The following is a 12,578-nucleotide window of genomic DNA, read 5'->3' as shown; positions in this document are numbered from 1 at the left end:
ATAAAATATACACTTCTAATCATCAGGTGAATATTCATAGCTTTGTAGTGCTTTAGTCTGTCCACTAGACCTTCAAGCAAGATCTAGTTCAAGTTCACGTTCATGTTCATCATCAGGGTCTTCCTCTTCCTTTTAGAATTCTGGACTCATAAATATCTCTTCAAGAACTTGGCTTTCTAAGGGCCTCAATCCAACTTTCTTAGGTGTACCAATAAGTTAAATTACATCTTTATTTTATTTTATCTGTTCTAGCTACACTATAAAACATGAAGGCTCAGTTTCTCTAAATATAAAACTTCTAGAATAAAATACCTTTTCTGCAATAGGATCCCAAAGCTTGTATCCTTTCACACCATAACTATATCTAATGAAGATGCATTTGACAGCTTTGTTGTTCAATTTTCTTTGCTTTTCCTTTGGCACATGAGTGTATGCTTTACAACAAAAAACTCTTAGATGTATAAGTGAAGGCTTGTGGCCCAACCATGCTTTAATTGGTGTCTTATCAACAAGAGTTGATGTAGGAGACCTATTTATCAGGTAGCAGGTAGTGGCCACAACTTTGGCATAAAATTTTTTTTGCAATCCAACTTCACTTAGCATGCTTGTAGCCTTCTCCATCAAGGTCATGTTCATTGTTTCTGCAACTCCATTTTGTTGTGGAGAATTTACAGAGTCGTCTTCTCTTTTTTAATACCACAATCTTTACAAAATGTGTCAAAATCATTGGAACAATATTCATTGCCATTATCAATTCTCAAACAAACTTCAACTTTACTTCTAAGAAAATAAACCCATTTTCTTCTACTAAAATCACCAATGAAAGAAACATAATATGGTACATATGGTACCTGCTCACCCGCAACCTCTGCATGGCTCTTGTCCACGCGAGTCATCTTCACATCTACTCTGGTCTACACTGATATCGGCTCTTTCATTATGCCATTCAACTGCACACCCACAATGCTAAGAAGATGATTTTTTTCTAGAATATTTATGAGGTGCACGACAAATGTGAAGGTGCGCAGAGATAGGAAAATGATACTCAGTGCATGGAAGGATCTATTGATTGTTCAACAGTAAAGAAGTTGCTATTGTGTTGGATACAAATTGAATGTGCCATAATTAAAGGTTGTGAACAACTTTGCTGACATGCCCACCACACTCTCTCTTCAATGGTGCTCATGTCACTGGGCATGAATGCAACAGAGATTGGTATGCTTTAGAGATTGAGCGAAATATATTGTTGTAAGTAACATAAGATAAGATAAAGTAAGTGTTTTGTTTATATCTATTGAAACAAGAGTTGCACAGAGCTGGTGTCCCTGTCTTTTTGTCTCAACTAAATCTACATTACGATAGTAGAATGTATGGTTCATGACTGATTAAAATTATGATAAAATCTAAAATACTTGTAATAAAAAATAAACATTGACACAAAAAAGACTACTTAAATAGTAGGGTTAGGCAAACATATAGAAATAACATGTCAAAGCAAAAATCTAGTTAAGAATGAGATTATGAATATATTTTTAAATCATAATTATATTATATCTTCAAAATAACAATTTTTTTGTTTAAGATAAAATATATTTTTAATACTACTATTTAACATTTAAATTTTTTATTATATTACCAATTTAATTTCTAGTACTTCAATTATATTTTTATTTGAACAATACACAATTAGACATTTTATTATATGAAATATATTAAATATAAATATAAATTGATTAAAAAATTTAAAATCCAAACTAATCAAATAAAAAATATTCAATATTATAATTTTATTTAAATATAGTTTTAAAGTATTTTATATTTACAAATGTATTACTTTAAATGTATATATCTATATCATCATATTAACACCTTAAAAAATTAACAACTTTAAAATAACATAAAGTGGTGAAAACATGATTTATGCTGTAGTAAGATCATAATGTCAAACCATATAAGTAATTTTAGGTCACTCACTAGGCAACTTGTAGAGGTCAAAGCCCTCGTTGATGATGATGATGCCAAGGCTATCTTCTAAAAAATTGAAGGAACATTTTGATTCTAATGGAGAAGATAATGTTTCTTTCATTGATAATGATGATATGTCAAATTATGGAGAAATCAATAATATATCTCATGTTAATCCCAATTTAACATTTTGAATGAATCTTGAAGATAGCTTGAAGCTACACCTTTTTGAGAGTTAGAAGACAACTTGAAAGAGCCTTTTTATGTTCATGATCTACTACTCTGAAGAATATTTTCTCTAAATATGTATTCAAATTATGCAATTGACATGTTTTCCTATGTAAACATTACGAGGGGGTCCATAAGGTATCTTTACTATTTTAGGTTCAATATATTAGGCAAGGTGGGGGGGAGGGTGGGGGGGTGGTGGATAATATTGGCATAATACATTTTTATCTTCAAGATATATAGTAATCAAACTGAAAACTATATAATGTAACTTGATTTGTTGTAATAATCATCAAGTATTTATTAGTCGCCAACTTTAATTATGTGTTAAGAACCTTTTATGATGCTTGATCTAGTAAAGTGATCACTTATTCTCAACTTGGAAATTTTCAAGTCAATGGGAGTGAAAATTGCTTTAATCTTCCTTCTCATTGACTAAGAACACAACACTAATTAATTTATTGGGGAATTGAGTGATAAGTAAAGGTTGGTATGTTGGGTTTCTAGAAGCAACGTGGAATCAATGGACTCTAAGATCAAAGAAAGAGACACAAATACACATGCAATTATGGGGCTCTATTTTTTGTTTTATATGTGGTTGTTTGGGTATGTCTCTTTTCTCTCTCCAATGGATGCACAACATTATTATTTTCTCCATTACAAAAAAATTATGTGGTTTTTGGTTGTGGACCTTTGTTCTCTTCCTTATTACCTTGTGGCTAGCCTTTTTGGATGTGGTTCACGCTATAGTTTGAGAACTTTAAATTTCTTATGTAAGAATACCTTTTTGTGTTTATATTTTGTATAGTGGTTCTCCATTTCCCTTCTTCTTCCTAATTTGAAGGAAATTCTCCTTAATAGTAAATCCTCTACTATTAATAATTTGTTGGTTTAGATTTGAGTTCAAGTTTTTCAGTGCTACTTTCAATTATGTGAGGGTTTGGAATTTTCTCTTAGATGGTTTTAGGCTAATAGGTGCTTCTAGGATTTCATACTAAAGGCAGAGGAAGCCTTGCATTGTGTTTTCCATACTGTAAGGCATTTAAAAGCTGGCAACTATGTGTTCTAATCCTTTCTCCTTATTACCTTTAGTTTTTGGATGCTAGATTCAGCTTTAAAAAATTCTCTTTTTCCCCTCTTTTCTTTTTTCTTTCTAGTGGTTTCCCTGGCTAGGTATGTCTTGATGAGGTTCTTAGTAAGGGAGAGCCTTTCTTTATGGAGGTTAGATCTCACTTGGTTTCTTTGTGGCAGATTTTGTAATGTGACCATTATTATCTCCTTTTAGGTTTTCTTTTGAGGTTAGAGCTACTATCAAGTTCGGTGCATGTATTGACTCACCCAAAGATCCTTGGAACACAAGGATATAACATGTGCTGAATATTTTTTTCCTTAAGATAAGTTACTTAACAAAAACATCATGTAACTAAGTGTAAATGTGAAGAATCAACACTAGGTTATGAGAATAAGGAACATGGAAAGACTCACATGTTCACATACACTAGCACAAATCTTAATACTACTTTCAAATATCTCAAAGCTCTAAAACACAATAACACAATAGTAACTTTAGACCTTGTTTTTGATGAGGATTCATCGCAATATTGATGCCATTATGTTGACAAAATGATGAACAATGTCATCAATCCTTTTTGGTCAATTTTATGACACCCAAAACATTTTTCAAAATTGTAACATTACTATGGTAGATATATTGATGAAACTATTGTTAGGATATCTATCTCAACCCACAAGCATTGTGTGCTACACTTTCCACCAATGTGACTAGTGGTTGTCAAAATTGTGATGAAAACCCCATTGAAATGCTCTATGTCTGTGCATCAAAATTGCAATAGATACTGGTCAAACCTCACATCTCACTCATTGTATGCTTCTCAAAAAGTTATTCTCCTTTGCAACAAAAATGTGACAAATATTAGTTGAAACTCACATCACATGTATAGAGTCCTCTTCAAAATGTTATGCTCCTTTGCATTGAGATTGCAACATTGAGTTCTTTAAAAAAAAAAAAAATGTATCGATTAAAATATGTATAAATTGTTCTCGTGAGTTCTTAGCTTAAGAACATTAAGTCTAGAATCCAGACTTGCCTCGGTGATTACATGTTAATTTCTTAATGATATTACCCATAGGCTCTCTATCATGTATATTTCTTGAGTTTTTCCATTCATGAATTGTTTCGTTTAATAATTCTATCAAGCAAGGTATTATATGAGTTTAGAGAAGCTTGATGAGCGTTGGCCCTGCTCTAGAGCTCATTGATGAAACTGCTTTCCCCCAATGAAATTTCCCTTTTTTCATTGGTATCCCATGTGTATTTAACAAATTTTATTTAGCAAGGGGACATATGTTGTTTTGACATACCAAGAATTTTGCTAGCCAAGGACAAAGAGGTCAAAGTGGTATGTCCCTTGTACCATAGAAAGTTATTGATTTGAGGAATTTTCAAAACACAAATTTCAAAGAATGTCCTTGACTACAATACAACAACAAAGTTGAACATGATAGGAGCACAAAAATCTCTATTAGATGCTTGAATATATCTAGCAACTATTTCTCCTCTTAATTTCTGTGTTGCTACAATCAATGACGAAAAATTCAAACATGAATTGATAAAAAAGCCTATAAATAAAATGTATACTATACATACAACATTGCTGAAAATTTGAGAAATTCTCCATTGATAGCTCTTACATTATCATGGTTTGCCTTATATGGATAGTTATCTTAATACATATTATCCTATAAACATCAATCTCATCCAACCCTTGTGCTTTGCCCAAGTTCACTTTGTGACCATGTACATATTCATTCTGGGATACAATTCACTAATAATAATGTTAGCTCTACACAACTGCATAAGGTGAAATACATAGACATGTTTTCACATTGATAATGGAAGCAATTCGAGTGTCTTCAAATCATGTATCAATTGATTACACATAATTATATTACAAAAGAAATTGTTACATTAATGTCAACTCTAAATTTTGTTCTCATAGTATCTCTGTGGTCCAAAAACTACTTCATATGTCTATGACAATGAAGTAATAGAATCATGAGACCCAAATAAGAGATTCCAAATTCAAGTAAATCAACAAAAAATCAATAATCTAAATCTACTAGCATACAATGTTTTTCTTAGAATCCCAATTTAAGTTTAGCCCATTATTACGAAAAAAATTTAATAAGATTCAAATTATAAACAATTTCATCTTAACACTAAATTTTTTCCCTTGTAATGATCACCTTAACATTGACTAGATTTACTTTATACTTTCCTTTTTGGCATGAATGATGTGTGTCATTCAAGATATGAAAGTTCTATTTTCCATTCAACCAAGAGCAAAAAATTGATAAGGCTATCTCCGTCTTGTTTATTTACACAAATCTTATAGTGCTATAAAGCAATATATAAGAATAAATTTGAACATTATTTCTCTTTATAGAGCCTATATTGTCCTCCTAATCTGTTGCCTTTATGTGTAATAGTTAATGCCATACTACCACATCATCGAAGAGAATGAGAAAAAGCTCTCTAATTTCGCTTGTTGGCCTAGTTTTTCATCTTCTGTCATATGGTGTACCTCACAATGAAAAACCCTAGGGTTATAGTCCAAAATTGGTGTTTTTCGAAACCCTAGTTCAAAATTCCTAAAGGTCTTTTAAACCCTCGTTTGTGTTCCCTAGCTTTCAAAAGGTAGTTAAATATAATTTCCTTATTCAAAGTTACACAGGATAGGGTTATCCAAAGTTTTTCTTTTTCAAAAAGATTAATTTATTATTTTTCACAAATTAGACCTTTTATTATAAACTTTCCTTAACCACAATTAGCTTTCTTAGACATTTTATGAAGCATCTTAACTGCAATGGTTTATTTTGGTTAACTGTCAATCTCTCCAAGATCGACAGTGAGTGCTTGCCCACAAGGTAAAGATGCATGTTTTTTACACAAAGTGGGAAAGTGCCTTGGTGCCACATAGCACTTACTGACAATAGGTCTTGATGGCACCACAAAAAAATTGAAGTTTGTCTAAGTTTTCCAATACTTCATTAGACCCTTTTTAGAGTTGTTAGTACATGTCAGTGCACATTCCATTTTCTTGTGATCTTATTGGTTGGCTCATTATGGTGGGGTTGTTTTGCTTTCAAATTCATTGCACAGTTGATCTTTGGAAGATCAATGGTTGGCGCATTGTCGTTTGATGAAAATACAAGGATTTTAACCAAAGAGGGTAAGTGCCTTGGTGATACTTGTCCCTAGTGACATCACAACGGATATTTTATGCAGTTCAAAATATGCAATTTGTATACCATTGACCTTTTCAAGATCTTCATGTTCTGGTTCTAGCTTAAGAGGCGTGTAGTGTCCATGTGGGTCTTCAACAACATATTCCTTTGTGAGTTCCCTCTTTGTCAATATGTGATAGTGTCTTTTCCATATCATTTGAATTGTCATTTCTTCTATTAGTAGCCCATAGGCAATGCAAAGGATCACAAAAATAATTACAACAATAACCAAGAGTGCACCACAAGCTTCCATGGATCCTGGAGAACAATCCAAAATACCTCACAGAGTAAACATCACACACTAATTCTTTATTGCTAGCCTCAAAGTATTAAATAGTCAAAGTTGACTTATTTTTACAAGCTTAATTTCTTCCTTAATGTGTGATGTTTAAGGGTGACCCCAAAACACCCCTTCCATAACAACAATTGCAGCATCCTACCATACAAGGGTCGTTGTTGTTGACTGATGAACAGTGCACTATCAGACCTCCAATATGCAAAATTATGAAAAAAATGAAAACTCCAAAACAATAGTAGAATGGTATAGGATGCTTGGACAATAGTTGATCCATCCATTGCTAAATGAATTTCTGAACTCCCCGTTTGTGTCCATCATGTATGCAATACTGCCCATAACAACAATTGTTGTTTGCACTACCAAAAAAATGAGGAGGACATCATGTGCAACAAAAATCCTAAAAAATTTAGCTTACGCCAAGAGTAATCCTCAGGTATTTAAGTCCACAGATAGAATTGGGCTTTGCAGGTTGAGCAATGTGAGAATGCAAAACCTTCCTTTACAGATCGCTACTGGTCAAGGCATGAACGATGGACAAATTAAAACATACTATTAATCCTAAACTTTTACTTCATATAACATAAAAATTTTAATTAAAGAAATCCTGTAAATAAATTTTAATACCTTTGATTTTTGGGGAGAGTGGAGCAACCAGTGCATATGACCTCCTTGTGTATGTAGACTTTAATGTGACAAGAAATAATTTACAAATATTAAATTTAATTATTAGGATTGGTCAAATAAAAATCAAGAGAAGTTAAACAAAACTCATTACAATTGTATAATAATTATGGTGAAGTCAAAGTTGTTATCAACTGACACCTAAGTATAATCAATGGTGATATTAACGGGAGCAATTGCACGCGATTTGCTATAAACTATGTCACCTTTGCCAACTATTTCACAGGATTTATTGTCTCCAAGAAATACCTCTCCAAATTGACCTTCATGGTAGTTTTTGAAACAATCCGTACATGAAGTAGCATGGAAAGAAGCTCCGAAATCTATCACCCAAGAATCTGATTTTATGTCACTTGTAGAAAGAACTAAAGCACATTCATCTTTCTCATAGGCTGTATTTGCTTCCACATTTCTCACATTTTCTTGTGCTTTCTTGTAAGTCCGACAATTTCTCTTTGTGTGGCCAGGCTTACCACAAAACCAGCATTCACCATTCCTACCTCTTGGCCTTGAACGATTGGGTGACTTTGATCTTCGTTGATTGTAATTATTATTTCCTCTATGATGGCTTATTCCTCTTCTCTCAGTGCTGACCATAGTGAGAGCATCACCAGATGAGGAGTCTTTGTTACTCCTTCTCATGTCTTCACTTAATAAAGTGGCAACAACTTCATCATAGGCCAGCTTTGACTTCGTAGAGCTTGAAGTACTTAAGCTGTATCTACAAGATCCCAACTGTCACGTAGAGAACATAACAAGATGATTGCTTTGGATTCGTCATCTTGAGTCATACCAACCGAGCTTGCTTGACATAATAGGGTGGTCAAATCATTTGACATTGCAATCCCTTCATTCATTTTCAGTTTGTAGAGTTTCTTCATAATGAAGATTTTGTTTGCAGCCGATGCCGTTTGATACATATTCTGAAGTTTGTCCCAAACATCTTTCGTTGACATCTCATTTGAGACATTGAACAAGATATTTTTCGCTAGTGAGAGAAAAATGGATGCCATCGCCTTGTCATCCATCTTTTGCCAATCTTCATCAGTCATTGTAGACGGTTTCTTAGACTTTCCTTCGATTGCGAGAGCCAAGTCTTGCTTATCCAGCAAGGAACGCATCTGCACTTTCCACAGGCTATAATTCTTGCCTGTAAATTTCTCTATTTTCAAATCCTCCATCTTTCCGGAAAATTCAACACTGATTTTCCAATCTGCACACCTCGTGCTCTGATACCAATTGAAAGGATTTAAACAAAGAAATTAAATGTCGCAATAAGAAGAAATACACAACACCGAATTTATCCTGGTTCACCACAATAGTGGCTACGTCCAGACTGCAGAGTATTGAATTATTAAGAAAAAGTTAAGTTTACAAAATGAGCAAGAGCAGCATATAAATGGGCTCCAATAATATTACAAATGAAGAGTCTTTGGAAACCAAGAGACTCGATTATTGGAGGGAACAATGATGACTGTTGGCCTTCACAATATCAACAATTAACAGTCTTGAAATTAACATGCAATCTAACAAAGATCATAATAACATCATTTTGAAATTGATATTTAAATGGCGTTCAGCTGGCAGTCGATTTAATTATCAATCATATCACGGACTTAGGATCTTACAATGGGGTCTTTTTCGTCAGGACAGCTTTCGCCATATTTGGAAATGTAAATAATATCATGAATATTTTTTTCACCTTCAGTATATACGACTGTTATTTTATTTAGCTTCAGTATATACCACTGAATATTTCTCTTAACCTGTCCTCTTAGAATTTGCCAATGTTGTTTCAATGAAATAGACAAGGATTGAATGGTCAGTTTCCTTTATTTTATTCTGCTTCGTTTCAACGTATGAAATCTTGTCCTTCCTATTTGACTTTATCCATTAATTACTTTTATTTTATACTCCCTCGTTGCAGACTTCTTAGCATTTTGTGACTGTTGTTGACCATTTACTTATATTTTAATCTTTATTTACATAGGTTTAGTTTCGACGTATATATAATACAGGAAGGAAATGTTAGCCTTTAGTGTAGTGGGTGAGGATTTCTAGAATGGTTGTTTGATATAACAAGGGGAGATTTCCTTATATAAATAGAACTGGACTGTCGATATATTTTCACAGCAAGTTTAAAAGAGAAGAATGGCAAAGGCAATGAAATTGTTTTGTGCAGTGATAGTAGTGGGTATGATTGGTATTGCATTAGGTATAGATGATGATGATTGGTATTGGGAAAACCTTCCTTGCTTTACAAATGATGAGTGTGCCGATGGTTACAAATGTGTCGGAGCGTGTGAGGGGGGAGGCGGATGGTGCGAATGTCCCTGCAATGCGGACGACAACTGTTATCTCCCTTTACAAAAATGCTGCGCCCCCGGAGCCTGTGACAACGGTGAAATGGGAAATTGTCGTGTGCCGCGGGGCGATTCATAATAAGCAATTTTATTTTGGTGTGGATATATGTAGAGATTGTTATCCCACTTCAACTATTTTGTTTTATTAGATTGTTAACGTAGGTTCCACTAATGTTATAGAATTTGGGTGTTAAGGGCACATGCTACATTCGGAACTTTTTAGATTTTGCTTTACAGATTTATATAACTTTGTATCTGGGTGATGAATTATGGTTTTCTTTATTGGTTCTTTCTCTAACGAACCCTTGAATCAGATAATTAATAAAATATAATTATACAGTGAAAAACAAAATAAAAAAATAATAATGTTATGAAATTTGATTGAATTAATGTAATTAGAAGGGGATTGCACCTAACATATTATTTAATTAGAATGAAAATAAATGAAGGGAAATTGATTACGTTATAACTTTTCATAATTGATGGCTTTATTTTGGTGTGGATGTATGTAGAGATTATTATCACATTTTAATCATGTTTTGTTTTATTAGATTGTGAAAGTAGGATGCTTGTGGTTGCAATAATGTTAACGAACTTGGGTGTTAGGGGAACATATGCTACATTTTGAATGTTTATATAACTTTATATCTACATGACAAATTAGGGTTTGGCTCTTTTTCTAAGGAGCCTTTGAACCATACAATCAATAATATATAATTATATAGTCACTTTTGCTAAAAAAAAAGCTAATAATAATAATAATATGTTATGAGACTAGCTTGATATAATAAACTTCAAATTCTATTGAAATATAGAATCATTGTAATTACAAGAGAGAGAATAACTTGATTGCATGTAGTATATTATTTATTCCAAGTGAAAATAAATAAAATGAAAATGACCATGTTATATTGTGTAGTGTTATTCATTTTAGATAGAAAATATTCTTCAAGAAGAGAATATCTATGTAAACTATAGGTTATACTCAATTAGATAATCATTGATGGTCACTTTATTATGTATGATATATTATTTTTCTTAGAATGAGAATAGATAAAAGGGAAGATGATTAAGTGTTATAATTTTGTATCTGGATGAGCATAGATAAAATAGAGATCATTCTCATACAATCACTATAGATAAAAATGAAATGATTATATTTTACAATCGAATATCTTATGATCTTAGAATATTTAATTATATTAAAGGGATTTAGTTATCTTTTATTTCTGGTATCTTGTTTTCTTATTATTATATGCTAATCATAGATTAAAAAGATTGTTATCTTTTATCCTATACAATGTTGGTTTCTTAGAACGACAATAGATATAAGAGAGACAAATGAACAATTACTTTTGTGTTCAACTGGAAAAATTAACTAGTAGTCTATAATTGATTTATATAACTATCTACAAGTAAGTTTTCACACATCATCGTAGCTTGGTATTAATTACCATATGTATAATAACATTATTTGTGATCTTTACATGTACATTAATCTCTTTGTTTTAGGATCATTGTCCTCAAAGAACCACCAAAAAATATGTATTTGAAAATTCTTATCTATTTATTACTATTTTGATTTGTGTTAGTAGATGTATATTATGAATAAAAGATAATATATAAATTACTTATTTTTCATTTTTTTTTAGTAAAAAATCCTATAACAATAAATATACCTATAGATCTATGTAGGGATTAATAGTTGGCATAATACATTTTTATCTTCTAGTTATGCAATTTTAGAACTGTCAAACCGTATTGTAACCAAACTGCAAACTATATAATGTACCCTGATATGTTGGAATTATCAAGAAGTTTTTATTATTTGCCAACATATGGTATCAGAGCTTTAACGAAAATATGGTATCTGCTCACCCGCAATCTCTGCATGGCTCTTGTCCACGCGGGTCATCTTCACATCCACTCTAGTCTTCAGTAATATCGGCTCTTTCATCATGCCATTCAACTGCAGACCCACAACGCTAAGAAGATGATTTTTTTCCAGAGAAATGTGAAGGTGCGCAGAGATAGGAGAATGATATTGCTTTTAATAAAATCTATTGATTGTTCGGAAGTTGGTACACTCTCTCTCTTCAATGGTGCTCATGTCACTGGGAATGAATGCAACAGAGATTGGTATGCTGTAGTGATTTATTGAGCGAAATATATTGTTGCAGGTAGCATAAGATAAGATAAAGTAAGTGTTTTGTTTATTTCGATTCAAACAAGAGTTCTAGAAAGCTGGGGTCTTTTTGTCTATACTAAATCTACATTACGATAGTAGAATGTATGGTTCACAACTGATTAAAATTTTGATAAATTTTAAAATACTTGTAATAAAAAATAAATATCGACATAAAAAAGACCACTTAAATAGCAGGGTTAGGGAGACAAATAGAAATATCATGTCAAAGCAAAAATCTAGTTAAGAATGAGGTTATGAATATATTTTTTAAATCATAATTATATTATATCTTCAAAATCACAACTTTTTGTTTAAGATAGAGTATATTTTTAATACTACTATTTAGCCTTTAAAAAAATTATTATATTACCAATTTAAATTCTAATACTTCAGTTATATTTTTATTTTTATTTGAACAATACACAATTGAACTTTTTATTATATGAAATAATATTAAATATAAATATAAATTGATTAAAAAATCTTAAAAATCCAAACTAGTCAAATTTAAAATATTCAATGTTATAATTATATTTAAATATAGTTT

General features: G+C 31.8%; 1 pseudogene; it reads right to left on the bottom strand.

Annotated features, from left to right (window-relative positions):
• Positions 1-6,433: 6,433 nt before the first annotated feature.
• LOC149528502 (uncharacterized) lies at positions 6,434-8,661 on the bottom strand (annotated as a pseudogene).
• Positions 8,662-12,578: the final 3,917 nt, after the last annotated feature.

This window comes from Cupressus sempervirens, chromosome 11 (assembly GCF_028749045.1).
Source record: "Cupressus sempervirens isolate cs-2001-9-10 chromosome 11, ASM2874904v1, whole genome shotgun sequence".
Lineage (NCBI taxonomy): Eukaryota > Viridiplantae > Streptophyta > Pinopsida > Cupressales > Cupressaceae > Cupressus > Cupressus sempervirens.
This window is presented reverse-complemented; position numbering and strand designations above follow the sequence as displayed.